The sequence below is a fragment of the Eublepharis macularius genome, chromosome 1 (genome assembly GCF_028583425.1).
Source record: "Eublepharis macularius isolate TG4126 chromosome 1, MPM_Emac_v1.0, whole genome shotgun sequence".
Lineage (NCBI taxonomy): Eukaryota > Metazoa > Chordata > Lepidosauria > Squamata > Eublepharidae > Eublepharis > Eublepharis macularius.
The window spans coordinates 202,212,812-202,218,811 of record NC_072790.1 but is presented as its reverse complement, the minus strand read 5'-3'; the positions used below and the strand labels follow the sequence as shown (position 1 = coordinate 202,218,811).

Sequence of the window (6,000 nt, the reverse complement as noted above, 5' to 3'; positions counted from 1 at the left end):
CAGCTTGATATTAAATTGAGGGGCCCTGAAACTGGCAGGAATTCCCTTGCTGGGATGCTCTATGGTGCATATTGATAATGTCCTTTGGTCTCAAGCCTATAGTGCTCCCTCACACCTTGGCAATGACTAATTGAATCAAATTTACCAAAACCTCCATTCCCCAACTTAATTCAATCACACTCCTAGGCAGAATTTCCAGCCCAGCCGCAACCATTGTCAGGCTAGCTGTGCAATCCTAAGCAGAGTTACTCCAATCTAACTCCAATCCTAAACAGAGTTACTCCAGTCTGGAGTAACTCTGCTTAGGATTACACTGTAAGTATGTTTCCCTCACATCCCAGCTTCATTTTAAAACTCAGTGGCTAGTCTCATCATCCAAGTTCCCTCATGGGGCAATTTTAGCAATTTTCAAATTCTCGAAGATTTCAGGCCTCCACCCTAAATCCAATCCTACCCCAGTGAAGCCACTGCCTCCCTGTGGACATCATTACTGGGGTATAAAAACCAGCCTTCAGACATTCTGCATTTATAGTTGGGTTTGGGGCCCAAGCCTGCTTCCTTAATCTTACAATCGATTCATTTTCTGGACCGTCACTCTCTGGCTGAAATCACTGAACTTTCCCCTCCTTTGACCTCTGCAACTTCCTCTCTGTTCCTGCTTTTCATCACCCACCCCCCAGACTGCCCATCTTTTATCTTCAGGCAGACTCATAACTTCTCTCTCTCCCCTTTATTCCTGCCAAAGCACCCCCTGGACTGTCTTACTGCTAGCCAGTTTCCCTTTCCCAGTTTTTTCCTAATAAACAATAGCTCATACACAGGCAAGCTTATGCAAAGGTTGTGCATTTATTGTATACAACTGTTTTACTTTCTCATTTTGCTATTCTTGCCATTCCACTTTCCCTTCTGTACATTGTTAGGGGAATAAAGATTTTTCTCATTTAAGAGCTATTTTCTCCCTCATTCTTTTGGATTGCTGCCCTGCATAGGAACCCTGTAAACATGGGCAGAAGACATAAAGTTCATTGCCCAGGTGACGTGTTGGGTCTTAAACATTTAAAGGATGCTTTGCATGTTACAGCCCTTGCATGGGTGTTTACTCCATTATTTTGTGATTCTCTAAATTCCAAAAGTGACCATGAGTTCAACAAGGTTAAATCCCTACTGAAACCACTTGACATCATCACTTGCCAGCCGCTGATGAAGTTCTAGCCCTCAGGCAGTGTTTTGGCAGAACCTCATGGGCACGTGGGCAGGGAAAGCAGCAGTGAATGGTACCATAACCATAGCAACAACTGCCTGCTCCTCCAGTACTCTCAGGGCAAGGACATTGTGGCAGGAGAGGCCTGGTTGCTATGGCAGCAGGAATATCTTGCCATGCTGTCATGGGGCCTGGCAGTCTTGCAAGTTTGTGGAGGGAGTTGAGGAACGTATCTGACCTGGAAGTCTCATATAATGATGGCCAGAGAGGAAACCTTAGAACTCCTGAGGGGGAACCAAGGGGAAGGAGGTGTGATGTTAAACCGCTTTATCTCAAGCTGTACCTTCTGTCATGGGCAGAGCCCAGGCAAGAGCCACATGCTAGTCCTTCCTCTGGAACCTTAAGGAAGTTTTATTTTTAAAATGTCCTTTAAAGTCTGAACAAGTCCTGCTCATTCCATTACTGAAGTGCAAGAGTAAAACCTACATAAAGCAATAAATCCCACCAAGTGGATCCAATCCTAACACAGCAGTTGCCCAAGCTTTCACATGTGCTCTGCCTTTCCCCTTAGTGGTGTTTCAGCTCATGCTGATCATGATATAGTTTTTAAAAAGCTATACAAGTATAGCTATTCCCAGTCCTTTATGTGGGAACAGAATACCATGCTATTTGTGCTGCACTGAGGCTAAAACAAGTTTGTATTAAAGGGAAAAATCTAGAAATGTTCTGTCAAGACTACACTGTGAAGGGGGCTTTAACTACTGTGGGTATAATAACTGCTAGTCCAAAACATGTCAGCTGCAACTGGCTCCATTCTGCAGCTAAGGACAGTCTCCTCCTCATATGCACATACCTGAATACACACTTGATCATCACAGGCCTTACTTTCCCCTCCCCTGGCCAAATCATCTTAAATATGATGGGTGAATTCACAAGGGAAGGATTTTCCAGTTATGGTGCCTCAGCTGTGAAACATCCTCATTAGAGAGACCCACTGAACCCCCATTACTGTTTATCTTTTGATGAGCAAGGAAGAATTGGCTATTTCGGATAGCTTTGGGGGAAAGTACAAGCTGATTGCTATATCAGGCTGCATTCCCTGCCAATTTCATTTTGGCTGTACTGTTGCTGTCGAAATGTTTTTTGTCACTGGAATGTACGTTTATTGTTTCACAGAATGCCCCAAATTTAAAAGAACACAAATGCTTGATGTTCAGCTGTGCAAACAGTATATAGTGCTTAAGTACAAGTGGGGAAAACATGATTTGTTAAATGAGTACTTCTCCAAACATGATTGTATGGTCCTGTAAAGTAAGACCTGAAACTTCAGGCCGATCTGCAGACAGATGTGGATCAGGGGCCTTGGGCACAGGACAACCACCATTATAATAAACATGAAAAACAGACAACCAGTGAGCTGAACTGAGCTATTCTGATGCCTGAATATTGGTATGTCAGTTCACTGAAGGTAGTTTCTAAACACTACTTAGAAACATGATCTGCCCCAATAAATAGATTCTGCACAGGAATTTCTGAAAGTCAAATGGTCCATAATGGTTAGTTACGCTACATGATCCGTTCAATTTAACCTCACAATTCTAGCAAGATAGTTACTTTCTTGAATTCATCATACAACACAAGGACAAAGGCTCCACCCATGCCTCACAGAACATTAGACCATGGGTCCTTGGAGAAAGCTTTTCCACCTTCGTCTCTTGCGATCTTCTTCCAACAGTCAATTGTTCCAGAGTACATTATGTCAGCACCTTTACACCCGGACTGCATCACCATATGGCGCCATACTGTGTCAAAGGGATAAGAGACCACACTGGACACTCCAGTTACTGTCTGTGCAATCATCCAGCTTACCACAATATGTGTGTTCCGAGGATCTGGACCTTTTGCAATGTCATAAACTCCAAAGTAGGTAGCTCTGTAGATGATTATACCATGGACAGAGACATTGAACCCATGATATAAGCCACATAGGCAATCAGGCTTGAAAATTTTTGCTAAACAATTGCCTAAACCGGAGAATTCTCTATCAGCACCAGTCTTTCCAACATCAGCAGCCAGACAGGTTCTTTCAAAATCCAATGGGTAGACAAAGCAGAGAGATGTAGCTCCAGCTGCACTTCCAGAAGCCAGATTACCAGCAAAATACTTCCAGAACTGTATGCTTGTCTGCTCCTCCAAAGAACACTTGCTTATACTTATCCTTGAAGGCAAAGTTGAGTGCCTGAGTGGGGAAGTATCTGATAACATTGGCCAAGTTTCCATGCCAAAAGAATAACACTCCTTGCTCTTTAGGAATGTGAATGACACAATCGATGATTTCTTTGTAGTTTATCAGCAGCAATCTGTTGACTTGCATGTTGTACCTGGAGCAAGAGCTTGACTCACTCTATAGGCACCACCACCATCTTGCTGATCACCACAGCCACACCGCCCGCCAGGAAGTCCTTGGCAAAAAAGAGTGCCTGGTCTGCCATAACAACGTCAAACTAGGGGAAGGGGCCTAGTGATGGAGAGGCTGTCCGCACGGCTTAATGCATGCAAAAAGCCACTGGAATGTATTATTATTTGATTATTTTGTAAGTTACCTTGGTGGGGTTTTTAGCTAGAAAGATGGAGTATAAATATAATAAATACAATGGCTTCCCTAATAATACAAGTGGAAAAGTGGCAAAAAATAGCAAATCTGACTACATTGCTTGAGTGTCTAAATAAAGATTATGGCAATTCTCTTACTCATTTGGTTTGGCACTGTACTTTGCAAGGTGCTTCTTCAGAGCACACCTTGAAGATGATTTAAGATGGATTTGTTACTCCCAGCAATCTTTATTCATCTTTTCAGAGAATGAAAAACAGCTGTCTAGTTAGCAAAAACTTGTATCAAAATGTGCGCATATCCATTTAACTGGCCTTTTCCACATATGCAATTTTTGCCAGTTCTGGCCCCATACCATTTCAGGTTTTCATCTGAATTCCACATGCTTACTCTCCCTTCAGATTTCAGTGTGGTGTTTTCAAGGGTTCTCTTTGAATGTTCGGCCTGAGCTTATTCCCCAATGTTTTTCCTCAATGCAGTTTTGAGTCGGCTTTTTCATTTGTGCAGAACTTTCCTTTTGGTTCCCTCCCTCCTGCCCTCTGTCCAACCCTCCCCCCTCCTCTGCAGGCCACTTCTTGATGATTGGTCTCTCCATCCTCCTCTTAGCTCCTCCCTCTCCCTTCCCCTCCTCCTTTTCCTTGTTCCCCTCCTTTTCCAAGACAGTTTTTTGGGGGGAAGAAAACTAAATGAAGTTGTGTTGCTTGGTGCTGCAGTCTCTGCCTCCTAGCTCTGGGTCAGCCCAGATGGGGCTTTCCTGTTTGGACCATGGTAATAAATCATAAACAAAAATGTTTACTTGGAGCATGGTTGTCAAGTATTGGGGAAATGTTTTTAAAAACCAAGCGTAATGATGTGATAACATAATAATATAATGACAGGGTTACTTTGTGTTGTGGTTACATGGATCACTTTTAGGTTTTCAAAGATTAGCTATCTATGCCTTTTGGGTAAAAGTTCTGTGTTTGGGGTTACTCTGCACCAACACTGCATACATACCATGCTGGGCTTCCTTTTGCTTTAGTTTCTCTTTTGTCCCCCCTCCCCCCACACTACTAACGGCTTAGTGCTAAACACCTTTGGTTGTCATAACATAGTAATGTGATTGGGCATACACAAGCATTAAAAAAAGGTGGTGGTGGTGGTGATGTGACAGCATCAGTGATGCCAATGATGACATCTGCACCTCACCACATAACCCTCTTTATTTCATGGCAGTGCTGACAAAAAAAGACGACATCGACAGCGGGATTAAAGGCAGTGTGCAGGAAGGTCTGTGGCCAAAATGAATCCAATCCTGGAGAAGCAAACACTCAAAAACAGAGAAGTAAATCACTCGTGTGGAAAAAGCCACATTCCACCAAGAAGGAATAATTTTTACTTCTCTGCTGCTATGACTGAGTGTAGATGTGTGGTTGCTTGCGATTGTTGCAAGTTGCTCTTATATACATGATGCAAATAGTATATAACATTTCACACAGACTACAAAGCAAATATTTTAAATGTTGAATGAATTGTGTGATAAGTGCATCATTAAGTATGTTAACGTGGTGGGGGGACCTTAAAAATGTCATGAATGCTTGCTTAGAACACAGAAACATCAATATTGTACCAGATACTGCCTGTAAACTGAACTTTGTGGCAAGGTGATATTCACCTCATAAATGCAGAGGAGTTAGCCGTGTTAGTCTGTGGTAGCAAAATCAAAAAGAGTCCAGTAGCACCTTTAAGACTAACCAATTTTATTGTAGCATAAGCTTTCGAGAATCAAGTTCTCTTCGTCAGATGAGAACTTCGTCACCTCATAAGCAGCAAAAATTAAAAACAAGATGCAACTCTTGAATAAACCTTACTGTACCATTCTGGACTTTCCCATTTTGTTTCCTTTATGTATCCCTCACCCACCTAAGGGTACCTGATATATTCTGATGAACAATACTACACTCTTCATTTCACCAGGTGAAAGGATTCCTAACCAAATTCAGAGGAATGTCTAATCCATGAATGTTTGATTCAGTTCCTTCACTATTCCATCATAAAACTATTGACATTGGGTTGGATCTCATCTAAAATGGAAGGAAGATTTCTGTCTGTGGAAGTGCGACTTCCCTGTATTCCTGCTTCTGCTGCAGTTTGCAATGCCCCTCCAATGCTGCTTTTAGGGGATGGAGGACCCCACTGGAATACTGGC

At 42.6% G+C, this 6,000-nt stretch overlaps 1 pseudogene; it reads right to left on the bottom strand.

The window, feature by feature from the left end:
* Positions 1-2,791: 2,791 nt before the first annotated feature.
* On the bottom strand, positions 2,792-3,693 carry LOC129325022 (ADP/ATP translocase 3-like; annotated as a pseudogene).
* Between the last annotated feature and the right edge of the window lie 2,307 nt (positions 3,694-6,000).